We start from the raw sequence: 18658 nt of genomic DNA, 5'->3' as shown, positions 1-18658 counted from the left end.
GTTCCTTTGACCTCATGATTCTCATTTGCTCTGACATACACTGTGAGCTGTAAGGTCTTATATAGACAGGTGTGTGGCTTTCCTAATCAAGTACAATCCGTATAAACAAACACATCTGGACTCAAATGAAGGTGTAGAACCATCTCAAGGATGATCAGAAGAAATGGACAGCACCTGAGTTAAATATATGAGTGTCACAGCAAAGGGTCTGAATACTTAGGACCGTGTGATATTTCAGTTTTTCTTTTTTTAATAAATCTGCAAAAATGTCAACAATTCTGTGTTTTTCTGTCAATATAGGGGGGCTGTGTGTACATTAATGAGGAAAAAAATGAACTTAAATGATTTTAGCAAATGGCTGCAATATAACAAAGAGTGAAAAATGTAAGGGGGTCTGAATACTTTCCGTCCCCACTGTATATTATATACACTATATATACATACATACATACATACACACAGCAGGTAAAATAGGTATTGAACACATCATAATTTTTTTATCTAAATATATTTCCAAAGGTATTATTGGCATGAAATGTTCACCACATGTCAGTAACAACCCATGAAATCCATACATACAAAGACACCAAAACAAATAAGTTCAGAAATTAAGTTCTGTGTAATGAAATGGAATGACAAAGGGAAAAAGTATTGAGCACGCTAACTGAAATTTATTTAATCCTTTGTTGGTAATGACAGCTTCAAGACACAGTCTCCTGTATGGAGAAAATAGTCGAATATGTTGCTCAGGTGTGTTTTTGGCCCATTCTTACACACAAATAGGGATGAGCCGAACACCCCCCTGTTCGGTTTGCATCCATAACATGCGAACAGGCAAAAAATTAGTTTGAACATGCGAATACCGTTAAAGTCTAAGGGACTCGAACATGAATAATCAAAAGTGCTAATTTTAAAGGCTTATACAGTACCTTACCGCGAGAATGTGTTTCCAGCACGATCCCATTGTGCTGGTTCTCAGCAACTGTGGTACTGTGCATCTTGCGCTGGCTCGCTCATCGGGAAAGGAAAACTGTTTTTTTCCTTTTACGATGAGCGACAGGCAGTGCTGACAGCTGTCTGGTATGAATCATGAGGGGGAACGCCGCGCCAAATTTTAATTAAAAAAATGGCATGGGTTCCCCCCAGGGGCACACCAGGCCCTTAGGTCTGGTATGGATTTTAAGGGGAACCCCTACGCCGAAAAAACGGTGTGGGGGTCCCCCCAAAATCCATACCAGAAACCTTATCTGAGCTCACAGCCCGGCCGGTCAGGAAAGGGGGTGGGGACGAGCGAGCGCCCCCCTTCTGAACTGTACCAGGCCGCATGCCCTCAACATGGGGAGGTGAGTGCTTTGGGGCAGGAGGGTTCCCTACGGCCCCCCCGCCCGAAAGCACCTTGTCCCCATGTTGATGAGGACAAGGGCCTCTTCCCGACAACCCTGGCCGTTGGTTGTTGGGGTCTGCGGGCGGAGGGCTTATCGGAATCTGGGAGCCCCCTTTACTAAGGGGGCCCCCAGATCTCTGCCCCCCACCCTATATGAATGAATATGGGGTACATCGTACCCTTACCCATTCACCTGGGTGAAAAAGTGTCAATAAAAAAACACACTACACAGGTTTTAAAAGTAATTTATTAGGCAGCTCCAGGGGTCTTCTTCCGACTTCGGGGGTCTTCTTCCGACTTCTCCGCTCTCTCTGGCATCTTCTCCCGGTGTCTGGTTCTTCTCCCGCTCTCCGGCCTCTTCTCCTGGTGTCCGGCCTCTTCTCCCGCTCTCTGGTTCTTCTGCCGGGCTCCTCCGCTATCTTCTGCGCTCGGAGAGAGGGAGAAGAGGCCGAACACCGGGAGAAGAGGCCGGAGAGCGGGAGAAGAACCGGACACCGGGAGAAGAGGCCGGAGAGATCAGAGAAGTTGCAAGAAGACCCTAGAAGTCGGAAGAAGACCCCCGGAGCTGCCTAATAAATTACTTTTAAAATCTGCATGTGGCCTGGTAATGTTCAGGAGGGGGGGTGCTCGCTCGTCCCCACCCCCTTTCCTGACTGGCAGGGCTGCGTGCTCGCATTCCCCCTCATGATTCATACCATACAGCTGTCAGCACTGCCTGTCGCTCATCGCGAAAGGAAAAAACAGTTTTCCTTTCCCGATGAGTGAGCCAAAAGTTATTGTCATAAAAAGTGTTTGGGGACCCGGGTCCTGCCCCAGGGCACATGTATCAATACAAAAAGAAGTTTTAAAAACATCTGTTTTTCCGGGAGCAGTGATTTTACTAATGCTTAAAGTGAAACAATAAAAGTGTAATATTCCTTCAAATTTTGTACCTGGGGGGTGTCCATAGTATGCCTGTAAAGGGGCGCATGTTTTCTGTGTTTAGAACAGTCTGACAGCAAAATTACATTTCTAAAGGAAAAGAAGTCATGTAAAACTACTATCGCTAGCGCCGGCTATAATGAATTGTCGCTTCGGCAATACACATAAAAGTTCATTGATAAAAACGCCATGGAATTTCCCCACAGGGGAACCCCAAACCAAAATTTAAAAAAAAAGTGCGTGGGGGTCCCCCTAATTTCCATACCAGGCTCTTCAGGTCTGGTATGGATATTAAGGGGAATCCCGCACCAAAATTTTAAAAAAAATGGCAGGCTGTACCAGGCCACATGCCCTCAACATTGGGAGGGTGCTTTGGGGTAGCCCCCCAAAGCACCTCGTCCCCATGTTGATGGGGAGAAGGGCATCATCCCCACAACCCTTGCCCGGTGGTTGTGGGGGTCTGTGGGCTTATCGGAATCTGGAAGCCCCCTTTAACAAGGGGAACCCCAGATCCCACCCCACCCCCCGTGTGAATTGGTAATGGGGTACAAATATACCCCTACCATTTCACAAAAAAAGTGTCAAAAAGGTTAAAAAACACAAGAGATGGTTTTTGACGAGTCCTTTATTAATTTCTTCTTCTTTCCGCTTCTTCTTTCTTCTGGTCTTTCTTCGGTATTCTTCTTCTTCCTCCATCTTCTTCTTCTCCATCTTCTTCTTCCTCCGCTCTTCTCATCCTGCATCTTCCTCCGGCTTCTTCTCCACTCCTTCTGCACAGTCTGCCTCAGTGGTTGTCTTCCACTGTGTGACGCTTCGGTTCTTCTAACACTTCTTATATAACGGAGGGCGGGGTCACCCGGTGACCCCGCCCTCCTCTGACGCACGGGGACTTCACGGGGACTTCCCTCTGGCTTTCCCCGTGTTATCAGAGGGGGGTGGGGTCACCGGGCAAGGGTTGTGGGGATGAAGCCCGTCTCCCCATCAACATGGGGACAAGGTGCTTTGGGGGGCTACCCCAAAGCACCCTCCCAATGTTGAGGGCATGTGGCCTGGTACGTTTCAGGATGGGGGGCTGCTCTCTCGTCCCCCCCTCTTTTCCTGCGGCCTGCCAGGTTGCGTGCTCGGATAAGGGTGTGGCATGGATTTTTGGGGGGATCCCATGCCATTTTTTTTTTTTATTTTGGCGCGGGGTTCCCCTTAAAATCCATACCAGACCTGAAGGGTCTGGTATGGATTTTGAGGGGGACCCCAACGCCAATTTTTTTTAATTTTAGCACGGGGTTCCCCTTTATATCCATACCAGACCTGAAGGGCCTGGTATGGAATTTAGGGACCTCCACGCATTTTTTTTTTGGTTCGGGGTTCCCCTGTGGGGAAATTCCATGCCGTTTTTATCAATTAACTTTTATGTGTATTGCCGGACCGACAATTCATTATAGCCGGCGCTAGCTATGAAATTTAAAGGAATATTACACTTTTATTGTTTCACTTTAACTATTATTAAAATCACTGCTCCTGAAAAAACGCCAGTTTTTCAAACTTTTTTTGCATTGATACATGTCCCCTGGGGCAGGACCCGGGTCCCCAAACACTTTTTATGACAATATCATGCATATAAGCCTTTCGAATTAGCACTTTTGATTTCTCCTATAGACTTTTAAAGGGTGTTCCGTGGCTTTCAAATTTGCCACGAACACCCCAAATTGTTCGCTGTCACGAACATAAAGCCCATCCCTACACACAAACAGTCTTCAAATATTGAAGGTTCTATGGGCCTATTCTATGAACTCTGATCTTTAGTTCTTTCCATAGATTTTATATTGGATTCAAGTCATGTATTTGGCTGGGCCATTCTAGCGGTTTTATTTTCTGTCTTTGAAACCAATTGAGAGTTTCCTTGGCTTTGTGTTTGGGATTATTGTCTTGCTGAAATGTCCACCCTCGTTTCATCTTCATTCTGCTGGTAGATAGCAGCAGATTTTTATCAAGAATGTCTTGGTACATTTTTCCATTCATCCTTCCTTCAATGATATGAAGTTTGCCAGTACTGTAAGCTGAAAAACAGCCATGATGTTCCCACCTCCAAACTTCACTGTTGGCATGGGGGTGTTTTTGGGGTGATATGCCATTTGACCTCCAAACATGGTGTGTATTATGGCATCCAAACAGTTAAATTTTGGTCTCAGACTATATTCTCCCAGTATTTCACAGGCTTGTCTAAAATGTTGTGCAGCAAACTTTAAACAACTTTCAACATGTTTTTCCTTCAGCAATAGAGTCTTGCGTGGTGTGCGTGGTGTTTTCTTTGAAACAATTGTACCTGCTAATTTCAGGTCTTTCTGAAGCTCTCCACAAGTGGTCCAAGTGATCCTTGGCTCTTGGACAACTATTCTGATAATTCTTATCACTCCCCTGTCAGAAATCTTGCGAGGAACACCTGGTGATGGCCGGTTTCTGGTGAGATAATGTTCTTTTCATTTCCGGATTATGGCCCCAACAATGCTCACCAGAACAAATTTAGAAGTTTAGAAATCCTTCTGTAACCAATGCCATTAGTATGTTTTGCAACAATAAGGTTGCAAAAGTCTTGAGAGAACGCTTTGCTTATACCCATCATGAGATGTTTCTTGTGTGAAACTTTGGTAGTGAGACGCCTTTTTATAGGCCATCAGTTGTGACTGAACCAGCTGATATTAATTGCAATGAAAAGGGGCAGGGTTGCTTTCTAATTACTGATAGATTTCAGCTGGTGTCCTTGCTTTTAGTGCCTTTTTGCACCTCCCTTTTTTCATGTGTTCAATACTTTTTCCCCGTGTCATTCCGTTTTATTAAATATAACATAATTTCTGAACATATTTGTTTTGGTATATCTCCCAAAAGTGAGTACACCCCTCACATTTTTGTAAATACTTTATTATATCTTTTCATGTGACAACACTGAAGAAATGACACTTTGCTACAATGTAAAGTAGTGAGTGTACAGCTTGTATAACAGTGTAAATTTTCTGTCCCCTCAAAATAACTCAACACACAGCCATTAATGCCTAAACCGCTGGCAACAAAAGTGGGTACACCCCTAAGTGAAAAAGTCCAAACTGGGCCCAAAGTGTCAATATTTTGTGTGGCCACCATTATTTTCCAGCACTGCCTTAACCCTCTTGGGCACGGAGTTCACCAGAGCTTCACAGGTTGCCACTGGAGTCCTCTTCCATTCCTCCATGACAACATCACGGAGCTGGTGGATGTTAGAGATGCTCCTCCACCTTCCGATTGAGGATGCCCCACAGGAGGAGACATGCTTGGCCAGTCCATCACCTTTACCCTCAGCTTCTTTAGCAAGACAGTGGTCATCTTGGAGGTGTGTTTGGGGTCGTTATCATGTTGGAATACTGCCCTGTGGACCAGTCTCTGAAGGGAGGGGATCATGCTCTGCTTCAGTATGTCACAGTATGTCACAGTACATGTTGGCATTCATGGTTCCCTCAATGAACTGTAGCTCCCCAGTGCCAACAGCACTCATGCAGCCCCAGACCATGACACACCCACCACCATGCTTGACTGTAGGCAAGACACACTTGTCTTTGTACTCCTGGTTGTCGCCACACACGCTTGACACCATCTGAACCAAATAGGTTTATCTTGGTCTCATCAGACCACAGGACATGGTTCCAGTAATCCATGTCCTTAGTCTGCTTGTCTTCAGCAAGCAGTTTGCAGCTTCCTTGTGCATCATCTTTATAAGAGGCTTCCTTCTGGGATGACAGCCATGCAGACCAATTTGATGCAGTGTGCGGTGTATGGTCTTAGCACTGACAGGTTGACCCCCCACCCCTTTAACCTCTGCAGTAATGCTGGCAGCACTCATACGTCTATTTCCTAAAGACAACCTCTGGATATAACGATGAGCACATGCACTCAACTTCTTTGTTCAACCATGGCGAGGCCTGTTCTGAGTGGAACCTGTCCTGTTAAACCACTGTATGGTCTTGGCCACAGTGCTGCAGCTCAGTTTCAGGGTTTTGGCAATCTTCTTAAAGCCTAGGCCATCTTTATGTAGAGCAACAATTATTTTTTTCAGATCCTCAGAGAGTTCTTTGCCATGAGGTACCATGATGACCTTCCAGTGACCAGTATGAGAGAGTGAGAGCAATAACACCAAATTTAACACACCTGCTCCCCACTCACACCTGAGGCCTTGTAACACTAACAAGTCACATGACACCGGGGAGGGAAAATGGCTAATTGGGCCCAATTTGGACGTTTTCACTTAGGGGTGTACTCACCAGCAGTTTAGACATTAATGGCTTTGAGATCATTCAATAAAAATAAAATAAATAATACAAAAAAAATGAAAGCTCCCCTGTCCCTACGTGCTGAATAAATACCCCTTTCCTGATTAGAACATTTTTTGGGATTCTGTACTGGGTCGCTTTAGCTGACAATTGCGCGGTCGTGCGACGCTGTACCCAAACAAAAAATTTTTTCCCACAAATAGAGCTTTCTTTTGGTGGTATTTGATCACCTCTGCGGTTTTTATTTTTTGAGCTATAAACAAAAAAAGAGCAACAATTTTGAAAAAAAGCAATATTTTTTACTTTTTTCTATAATAAATATCCCCCCCAAAAAATATAAAAAAACAAATTTCTTCCACAGTTTAGGCCGATATGTATTCTTCTACATATTTTTGGTAAAAATAAGTGTATATTGATTGGTATGCACAAAAGTTATGGCATCTACAAAATAGGGGATAGATTTATGGCATTTTTATTATTATTTTTTTTTTTTTACTAGTAATGGCGGCGATCTGCGATTTTTATCGGGACTGCGAATTTATGGCGGAGACATCGGACACTTTTGACACTATTTTGGGACCATTGTCATTTATACAGCGATCAGAGCTACAAATAGCCACTGATTACTGTATCAATGACACTAGCACGGAAGGGGTTAAACACCAGGGAGCAATCAAGGGGTTAAGTGTGTCCTAGGGAGTGATTCTAACTGTGGGGGGGATTGGCTCACTACAACATGACAGAGATCACTGCTCCCGATGACAGGGAGCAGTAGATCCCTGTCATGTTGCTAGGCAGAACAGGGAAATGCCTTGTTTACACAGGCATCTCCCCGTTCTGCCCCTCCTCACCGCATTCATGGACGCCGGCGAACATCAAGTCCCCGGGACCCATGGGCACACTCCCGCAGCACGCGCGCGATGGGAGGCATATTTAAAGGGACGTACAGGTACGCCCATTTTCCTGCCTATGCCATTCTGTCGACGTATATGTGTGTGCCGCGGTTGGCAAGTGGTTAATGGTTAAAGTGCAAAAAAAATCTAATATTCTGCAATAAAGATGAAAACGTGAAAAAATGAAAAAGGGAAAAATAAAAATTATTATTAATAGTACAAATGTCCCAATTCCACATCCATAAAGTGAACTCAAAACGTGTGCTGATCCAATGTTTAATTTGTGAAGACACCCGTGCTCCCCACAGGATAGACAGGGTAAGAATATCTGCTTACCAGATTTTAGGACCCTCCATGGTCTATCTGCACATTAGTGAGCTTTCACCCCTCACTATGGGCTCAACTGCATCCACTACCCAGCCTGCTTAATTGGATTACACAGGTGTATATTCCACAGTTATCATCAGTTAAGGAAACTTCAGAGTCCGGTCACACATTCATCATATGAAAGCAGAAGATAAACACATTACACAACATTCTTTTAAAAGCACACAGGAGTTTATTAAAAGTTGTACTTACAACAAAAACGATAAAATTAGGCTCAAAATGGAAATAATTGTTTGTCCAGCACCCTCCACGAGTGTCCGGATGTCACCGCTGCTCCGTGCCTAGCCTGACTTACATTTCGTCCAATGGGACTTCTTCTGTGAGGCAGTAAGGGCCAGCTGTGCTCATATCAGTTCCTTTATATTCAGAGAAATTTCTGTTGCCGAACACTAGAGAGCAGTGCTGCTAGTATTCAAAACCAGCATGTACTGCACCGCCATATTTCCGTAGTCCAAAACTATTGACATGGCGGCCATGTTCCAAAGGATTCACTGTGCTCTGTTTCAGCAACATATAACAGAAGGTATTGCTGTTTTAATCAGCATATACAATCGGTCCACGCACTCATTTCGAGTTTACAAATTCTATATTTGGTTATCCAGAATACAATCAATCTTAACATAACCATATCATCACTAATAACCAAAAGTCAATATTAGTGCTGGACATTAGAGGGCATTAGTTTGTCTGTTAACCAACATGGACCGCATCACTATTAGGGATGAGCTTTGAGTTTGAGTCAAACCCATGTTAGACTCGAACATCGCCTGTTTGATTGTTCGTCAAATTGCGAACGTTATGGGCTGTTCGCACCAAATTCGAGTGGCATGTCATGGTAAAAATTCACTGTGGCATTGCAGTGCATTGCTGGCTGATGAAAGGCCAAGCATGCACAATGACCCCCATGCTTGGCCAATCACAGCGCCGTCTGTACAGAGAGCCGTAATTGGCCAAAGCCAGGGTAGCTTTGGCAAATTATGGCTCAGGGGGTTTAGTAGAGGAGATATCACTGCTCCAGGAGCATTAGACCGACAGGAAGTAGAGTTCCTCTCGGTTCGGAAGCCATAGGTGCTGGCAATTGCTGATAGCAATAAACAGGAATTGATTCTGGACAGCCGCACTCTTAAAAATTAGCCTTGTTTATTTGGAAAGGTTCACATCAAAATCAAAGATAACAGCAGACAAAAGAGAGCTGACGTTTCGCACCTACATTAGTGCTTACTCATAGCTAGGAATGAGCCGAACACCCCCTGGTTCGGTTCGCACCAGAACGTGCGAACGGACCGAAAATTTGCACAAACGTTAGAACCCCATTGAAGTCTATGGGACTCGAACGTTCAAAATCAAAAGTGCTAATTTTAAAGGCTAATTTGCATGGTATTGTCCTAAAAAGTGTTTGGGGACCCGGGTCCTGCCCCAGGGGACATGTATCAATGCAAAAAAAAGTTTTAAAAACGGCCGTTTTTTCAGGAGCAGTAATTTTAATGATGCTTAAAGTGAAAAAAAAAAGTGAAATATTCCTTTAAATATCGTACCTGGGGGTGTCTATAGTATGCCTGTAAAGTGGCGCGTGTTTCCCGTGCTTAGAACAGTCCCAACACAAAATGACATTTTTAAAGTAATAAAAGTCATTTAAAACTGCTTACGGCTTTAATGTACAGTAATGTCCGGTCCCGGTAATATGGATGAAAATCAGTGAGACAAATGGCATGGGTAACCCCCCCCCCCCAGTCCATTACCAGCCCCTTTGGATCTTGTATGGATAGTAAGGGGAACCCCAAATTAAAAAAAGGAAAGGCGTGGGGCCCCAGGCCCTCTGAATAGCAGTATACAGGCGGTGCAAACAAGACAGGGACTGTAGGTTTGTTGTTAAGTAGAATCTGTTTGTAATTTTGAACTGGTACATTTTTAAAGTGTAGCTCCAGACAAAAAATCTATTTTTAAGTTTTTTGGAAAACATAGGGAAGGATTTTCACCCCTGTAACATTTCTTTTGCTGTCTGTGACCTCTTCAGAAGATTTCACCTCACTTTCTGTCCCAATGACAAATGTTTTTTGAAAATTTGGGGTTTTTTGTGGAACAAGGATTGGAAAGCATCAGTGGAAAGGAGAAATGTTTTTCCCATATTAACTCTTACAGGAGAGAATTTCCCTTCCTAGGGGTAGATTTTATCTCACTTCCTGTTGTCTCCTTCCGTTTGCAAGTAGGAGTCATTTGTAAGTAGGATGTTTGAAAGTAGGGGCCTGCCCTATATACTCTGCAGAAATTGGGGCCTTAGGTGTTGGTGTTGCCACAACACTGTAAGCCCTCACAGTTACTCTTGGTGGGCCCAGGAACGGGCTCTGCTGTGAAATATTAGATGAAGAATTGTAATTACATGCCCCTGTTGAACAGGGTCAGAAAAATTGGGCCTTTGGTGGTGGTGGTGCCGATGCCACAACACTGTAAGTCCTCACAGTTACTCTTGGTGGGCGCAGAAACGGGCCCTGCTGTGAAATATTTGATTAAGAATTGTACTTACATGTCCCTGTTGAACAGGGGCAGAAAAATTGGGCCTTAGGCACTGGTGCCACAACACTGCAACCCCTCACAGATAGTCTAGTTGGTGCGCAGGAATGAGCCCTCCTGTAAAATATTGCGTCAAAAATTGTAATTATACGCTCCTGTTAAACAGGGGCTGAAAAATTGGGCCTTAGGCACTGGTGCTGGTGCCACAACACTGCAACCCCTCACAGATACTCTAGTTGGAGCACAGGAACAAGCCCTTCTGCAAAGTATTGCATCAAAAATTGTAATTACACGCCCCTGTTAAACAGGGGCTGAAAAATTGGGCCTTAGGCACTGGTGGCGGCTCCCAGAACCAAAAATATTCTTACAAGCTATCAGCATGATCATTGAGGAGGAAGAGGATAGTCACTCAGCATAACAGGATAGTCATTCAGCATCAGCTTAGGCAGTCTTGAAGGGATCTGACATTTCAAAAAAAATTATTCGGTTACATCAGCATCAGGTGCTTGGTAGCTGGTGGTGATCCAAGACTGATTCATTTTTATGAAGGTCAGTCGATCGACTGAGTCGGTGGACAGGCGCAACCTGTGATCGTTTACAAAACCTGCAGCCGCACTGAATGTGCGTTCCAAAAGAACGCTGGATGCAGGACAGACCAGTAGCTCAATTGCATACTGTGCAAGCTCTGGCCAGTGATCCATCCTCAAGACCCAGTAACCCAGAGGATTTTCGGTGGGAAAGGTGTCCAAGTCAGATCTTGCCCCTAAGTATTCCTGCACCATGTAAAACAGACGCTGGCGATGGTTGCTGGAACCGATCATACCTTGGGGCTGCGGACTAAAAAATTGTCTGAACGCATCGGTCAGACGGCCACCTTCTCCACCGCTCCTTCTTTGACTGACCGAAGCCTCAGCAACACATTGTCCAGGAACAGGAGTTTGTAACCTCCCAGTCTCTGGGAACGCGTTGCACAGTCCTTTCTGCAAGGCCTCCCGAAGATGTTTCATCCTCTGCTCCCTCTGTGACGGCAAGATAAGGTCCGCAACCTTACCCTTGTAACGTGGATCAAGGAGGCTTGCCAGCCAGTATTGTTCCTTTTCCTTGATACCACGAATACGAGGATCCTTCCGCAGGCTTTGCAGGATCAGGGAGGCCATGCAGCATAGGTTTGCTGAGGTATTCAGTCCGGAGTCCTCTGGGTCACTAAGGACGGCATGATCCGCAGCCACCTCCTCTCAGCCACGTACAAGTCCATGGGTTTCTTGGGACTGTAAATAATCCCTTAAAGACTGCTGCTGATGCTGAAAGCCAGGCTCCACCTCCATGCTGACACAATCCTCCTCTTCCTCCTCCTCCGCCTTTTCCTCTTCCTGTGTGATCGGCGGGCACACAGGAACAATGTCTGGATAAAGGGGGCCTTGAGAGCTAAGGAAGTCCTCCTCTTCCTGCCTCTGTTCTGCCTCAAGTGCCTTGTTCATTATTCCACGCAGCATGTGCTCCAACAGGTGGACAAGGGGGACAGTGTCACTGATGCATGCACTGTCACTGCTCACCATCCTCGTGGCCTCCTCAAATGGTGACAGGACAGTGCATGCATCCCTGATCATGGCCCACTGGCGTGGGGAAAAAAAAACAAGCTCCCCTGACCCTGTCCTGGAGCCATAGTTATACCTGTAATTGAGGGGTTCTGTCTGATTGCTATTGCTAAATGTTCCATTACTAGAACATAAAGCAAAGGAGATAGGGGGCATCCCTGATGGGTGCCATTTTTTATAGGGAAACTTGTGGTCAGTGAGCCATTAATCCTAATTCTAGCATTTGGTTTAGTGTATAATGCCAAAATCTTATTAAGTAAATTTGGACCCATCCCTATTTGCTTTAGTGAATGCTCGAGAAAAGGCCACCCAACCCGATCGAAAGCCTTCTCCGCGTCGACCGAGAGGAGGCATGCTGGTATTTTAGCCATTTGGGCATGACCCATTAGTAAGAAAGTTTTTATTGTATTGTCACGTGTTTCCCTTCCTTGCACAAATCCGGTCTGGTCATTATGTATCAAGCTAGGTATGAAGGATTGGAGACGTGACGCAATCAATTTGGCATAAATTTTTATGTCTACTCCAATTTAAGATATTGGATGATAACTAGAACATAATGTTACGTCTTTATCTGGTTTGGGAATCAAAGTGATATGGGCTTCCAATGTTTGGGTCGGGAATGTGTTTGTAGAAGAGATGGAATTAAACACCTGTAGCATAAATGGAGACAAATATCCTTTATATGTTTTATAAAATTTTGGAGTGAATCCATCTGGTCCAGGACTCTTCCCTGATGGAATGTCTGTAATTAGTCCAAGTAGTTCTTCCATTGAGAAAGGGTTGTACAATAATTCCCTATGGTCATCTTCTAATGTTGAAATAGAGGTTTCTTGTACATAGTCTTCAATGCTACAAGTTTTTGATCCCTCGTTCTCTACAAAGGATGGTTGGGCCACGTTGTAAAGAGCTGAAAAATATTCTCTAAATGTTTGAAGGAGACTTTGCGGGTCTGAAGTAATTTCCCCCGATGACTTCCGTTTGCTAGCTATAAAGGTCTGAGGAGGAAGAGGATGTAATATTCATGCTAAATGTCTCCCACATTTGTTTCCATATCTATAAATATTTAAGGCACATTTCTGTTGGTATGAACTATGCGATTCTACCATATGCTGCAATAAGGATGCCCTTGTAGACATTATGTTGGTTAATACTTCTGGAGACTGTGAGGCTTTATGTAATGTTTCTAGTGTATGAAGCTTTAACAGGGAATTTTAGAATGGTCACTGATCTTTCTTTTTTAAGACGAGAGCCATGTTGGATGAATAACCCTCGTAGGACCGCTTTAAGAGCTTCCCATTTTAATGGTAGTGCAGTCTCATCCTGTTCATGATCAGAAACAAAGTTACCAATTGCTTCTATAATTGCTTTATGACAGATTGGATCAGACATAAGTCTATCGTTTAAACGCCAAGACCAGCTTGTGCCTCGAGTCTGGGGGAGATATATTGATAGAAATACAGGTGAATGGTCAGACCAAATAAATTACCCTATTTCCATTGAGGGGTTCCACTCCAAAACCTTTGGGCCTGATAAGAAATAGTCTAGCCTACTGTAAGATTTATGTGCTGATGAGAAATATGAATAATTACGATCTGTGGGATATAGAATCCGCCACAAATCAAGAAGTCTATGGTCAAACAATTGTTTCTTCAGGGCCCTCAGCTGGGAATAAGAGATATTGGAGCGTTGGGCAGAGGTGTCTAACTGAGGCTCCAAGGCTAAATTGAGATCTCCTCCTACAAGAATAACGCCTTCAGCGAAATCCGCTAAAAGATGAAGATAACGAGAAATGGTTGTAGTTTGGTCATAATTCAGAACGTAAAAATTGGCAATTGTGAAGAGTTTATCCCATATCCGGAATTTAAGTAAAAGGTATCTACCATTGGTATCAGCTATGTGTTCCAATTATTGAGCCGGTAAATTTTTATGAAAGGCGATGGAGACCCCCTGGCCTTCGAACCAGACATAGTGCTATGAAGCCATTGAGAGTAATGTTTAACTGAGCATGCAGGGATGCCTTCAGTGCGGAAGTGGGTCTCCTGGAGGAGTATTATATCTGCCTTAGCTTTATGCAAACTGTATAAGATCTGTCCTCTTTTTAACTCGTTGTTTAAACCTTTGATATTATAGGTAGAGTTTCAGTAGAGATGCCGAAGAAGAACCCCTATCCATCTTAAAAAAAAAAAAAAAAGGGGGGAAACTTATAAAAAGAAAGGTTCCCTCTCTAGGGGCCCTGAGCTACTCAAGGTCCACAAATAGGACAAAACACTCAGAAAAAAAAGTGGTCTCAGCACTTGATAAGGCCATTGCTTCAGTCCTTTCATCAACTCCCAAACGTTCAGCTCTCTTAAATGGTGTATGAGTCTATGGCCATGTTATTGTTGGAAGGTCTGGCAAACCAAAGATTTTTTGTATAGCGGGGATATCGGATGGATCACGTATATTGAACCACCTGATACCGGGGTAGCTGTAGGCGGACGGCTCGATGTGTTGGATACACTTTGCCTTCTCCTCCGTCCCATGGAACCCCAGGGGGAGGGGAGAAAAGCCGTAAGTTGCCAATAGATCACTGGTAATAGCGCTGGTTTTGCAGTGGGTTACCACAGGGTATGATCATGTGCAGACAGACACAGCTGAACAGTGTGAACACTGTGAACTACCAGAGTAGGTATCGCACAGCACAGGCAAAAGAGCAAAGATTGCAAGGACAGCTGGGACTTCTCTCAGGTGATGCTTCTGCGAATCAGTGATGAATCATTAGTTCCGGTCTCAGCTGGAGCATGGAGCACGTCTAGCACACTCCTTCCTCCATGATCAACCACTCCCCCATCCCCCTCAATGATCATGCTGATAGCTTGTAAGAATATTTTTGGTTCTGGGTGCCGCCACCAGTGGCTAAGGCCCAATTTTTCAGCCCCTGTTTAACAGGGGCGTGTCATTACAATTTTTGATGCAATACTTTGCAGCGGGGCTCATTCCTGCGCTCTAACTAGAGTATCTGTGAGGGGTTGCAGTGTTGTGGCACCAGTGCCCAAGGCCCAATTTTTCAGCCCCTGTTTAACAGGGGCAGATAATTACAATTTTGGATGCAATACTTTGCAGCAGGGCTCATTCTTGAGCTACAACTATAGCATCTGTGAGGGGTTGCAGTGTTGTGGCACCAGTGCCTAAGGCCCAATTTTTCTGCCCCTTTTTAACAGGGACATGTAAGTACAATTCTTGATCTAATATTTCACAGCAGGGGCCATTCCTGCGCCCACCAAGAGTAACTGTGAGGACTTACAGTGTTGTGGCACCACCACCATCACCACCACCAAAGGCCCAATTATTCTGCCCCTGTTCAACGGGTGCATGTAATTACAATTCTTGATCTAATATTTCACAGCAGATCCCATTCCTGCGCCCACCAAGAGTAACTGTGAGGGCTTACAGTGTTGTGGCAACACCAACACCTAAGGCCCCAATTTCTGCTGAGTATATAGGGCAGGCCCCTACTTTCAAACATCCAACTTACAAACGACTCCTACTTGAAAACGGAAGGAGACAACAGGAAGTGAGATGAAATCTACCCCTAGGAAGGGAAATTCTCAACTGTAATAGTTAATATGGGAATAAACGTGTCTCCTCTCCACTGTTGCTTTATCACCAATCCCTGTTTCACTAAAAACCCCAAATTTTCAAAAAACATTTGTCATTGGGACAGAAAGTGAGGTGAAATCTTCTGAAGAGGTGCACAGACAGCAAAACAAATGTTACAGGGGTGATGATAACCCTTCCCTATGTTTTCCAAAAAGCTTAAAAATATATTTTTTTGGCTGGAGCTACACTTTAAAAATGTACCAGTTCAAAATTACAAACAGATTCTACTTAACAACAAACCTACAGTTCCTGTCTTGTTTGCACCGCCTGTATACTGCTGTTCAGAGTATATAGGGCCTGGGGGCCCCACGCCTTTCCTTTTTTTAATTTGGGTGTGGGGTTCCCCTTAATATCCATACAAGACCGAAAGGGCCTGGTAATGGACTGGGGGGTACCCATGCCGGTTGTCTCACTGATTTTCATGCATATTGTCTGGACCCGACATTACATTAAAGCCGCAAGCAGTTTTAAATGACTTTTATTCATTTACAAATGTCATTTTGTGCAGGGACTGTTCTAAGCTCAGGAAACATGCGCCACTTTACAGGCATACTATAGACACCCCCCAGGTATGATATTTAAAGGAATATTTCACTTTTTTTTTTCACTTTAAGCATCATTAAAATCACTGCTCCCGAAAAAACGGCCGTTTTAAAAACTTTTTTTTGCATTGATCCATGTCCCCTGGGGCAGGACCCGGGTCCCCAAACTCTTTTTAGGACAATAACTTGCATATTAGCCTTTAAAATTAGCACTTTTGATTTTGAACGTTCGAGTCCCATAGACTTTAACGGGGTTCTAAAGTTCGCACAAACTTTCGGTCCGTTTGCAGGTTCTGGTGCGAACCTGAGAGTGTTTGGTTCATCCCTAATCACCATGTTACTGCAGCCATAGATTCCTCCCATGGTGGCCATGTTCCCAGTGATCCACTGCCCCCTTATCCAGCAACAGTTGACCAAACGTATTGCTATCCTTAGCTTAGCATACATGCAATCCCCTCATATGGATATGTCAATAGATTAATTGGAATATTATATTACTGGCAGCACAGTGGTGTAGTGGTTAGCACATTTGCCTAGCAGCAAAAAGGGTCGCTGGTTCAAATCCACAACACACCATACCACAATCTGCCTGGAGCTTGCATGCTCTCACCGTGCCTGCGTGGGTTTCCTCTGGGCACTCTGGTTTCCTCCCACACTCCATAAACACATCGGTAGGTCAACCAGATCTCACCCATGAAAAAAAATGGCCCTAGTATATGCATGAATGTGAGACAGGGACCCTATGGTGGAAAGCTCCCTGAGGGCAGGGACCAATGCACATGCAATGCGCTGCGCAAATTGACATGACCATATGAATCCCAAAAATTAATATTAGTACCTTATATGGTAAATATTATACAATAAAATACGTAAAAAAATACTAAACAAAGAATATTGAATAAATGTAGTCCCCTCATAAATTATTTAGCTATTATTAATAAAACTATTGATGTCCCACTCAACATTTAACCCCTTTGGCTGATGGGAACGGAGTTCGTATATCCAGCGAGTTTCTCCTCTGAATATATATGTCAGGCCATGTTCATGCCCCTCCAATGTGGTATGCCCACCTCGATACCCACCACCTTCATTTGTAATGGGTCCTCCTTATTATGTTTTAACGCAAAATGCCTGGAAAGGTTGTATTTTGGAAATCCCTTATTGATATTGGTTAGATGCTCACCCACTCTAACATGTAGTGCCCTCTTGGTACTCCCAACACATTGTTTGCCACAACTACATTCCGGTAGATAAACCACGTTCTTTGTGTTACAAGATATGAATTTTTCAATCTGGTATGATTTACCTATTACTTTAGATGAAAACATTGTGGTCCTGATGGAATTTGGACCCACACATTTGCATACTGGACACTTCCGGCAAGGAAAAAACCTTTTAGATTCCCAAAGAAAGAAGGCCTGATTGGTGGTTTACACTACATTGGGGCTACTAGATGTCTCAATCCGGGTGCCTTCCTGAAGATCACTTTTGGTTGTTCAGGGAGAGCAGGACCAGAATCTCATCACTTTTTAATACACTCCAGTGCTTTTTAAGCAGTTGGTTGACCATTCCGTGCTGACTAGAATAGGTAGTGTGGAAAGACCATTCTTATCCCCCCTCCTTAACAGATGTATCCTTAGGGGCCAAAATAACCTCCCTATCCAATGTCGCTACTTGTTGAACGGTAGCCTCTAAGGCATCCTCTGGATAACCTCTGGATTAGTACAATAATAGTACAAACACACAGGATTCTGTACACAGCTTAGCAATCTGGCTGTTTCTTCTCCCTGCAAAGCAGGGAGAAAAAAACAGCCTAATCTGTTAGTAAAAGCAGTACATATTACACACATTACACTGTTTAGGCACACAGATAACCCCTTGATTGCCCCTAGATGTTAACCCCTTCCCAGCCATTGTTATTATTACAGTGACAGGTTACAGTATTATATCTGATCACTGTATGGTCTTGGGGCGCGTGCATGCTAACCCGCACTGTGGTTGGACACACCATGGTTTTGACAGCAGGTTCCAGCCAATGATTTATGACTGAGACTTGCTTATCAGCTGTGTCCAATCACAGCACAATGTTAACCCCTTCCCCATACAGTGCAATTAGTACAGTGACAGTGTACATTATTATATCTAATCACTGTGCACAGAACAGCACCAATCCTCTTCTTCTCAGGTCCCCCGCCGACACTTCTCTGGGTCCCTCCCCCTTGCTAAGTACCCTCATAGCAAGTTGCTTGCTGTGGGGGCACTTGTGTGTGCTCGCTCCCGAGCCAGATCTCTGCACCCATAAGACACAAAGAGCATGGCTCAGCCCCGCCCTCTGCTCCCGCCTAACTGCCAGCGATTGATGGCAGCGGGAGCCAATGGCTCCTGCTGCATCTCAGCCAATCAGGAAAGATCCTGGGGTCTCGTGCACATAGCTGGATCGAGATCAGGCTTTGGAAAGTATAAGGAGGGGCTGAGGAAGAAGCTGCACACTGAAGGT

The 18658-nt window shown here is 44.4% G+C and overlaps 1 protein-coding gene across 1 annotated transcript in view; it reads left to right on the top strand.

The window, feature by feature from the left end:
- Positions 1-18658, top strand: part of LOC141147934 (serine protease 33-like) — a gene marked incomplete at its 5' end in the record, with an annotated part of 82082 nt that overhangs the window by 28606 nt on the left and 34818 nt on the right. The window lies entirely within an intron of this gene.

Source organism: Aquarana catesbeiana, linkage group LG06 (assembly GCF_042186555.1).
Source record: "Aquarana catesbeiana isolate 2022-GZ linkage group LG06, ASM4218655v1, whole genome shotgun sequence".
NCBI lineage: Eukaryota > Metazoa > Chordata > Amphibia > Anura > Ranidae > Aquarana > Aquarana catesbeiana.
Note: the sequence above shows the minus strand (reverse complement) of the source record. Positions and strands in the feature narration are given on the sequence as shown.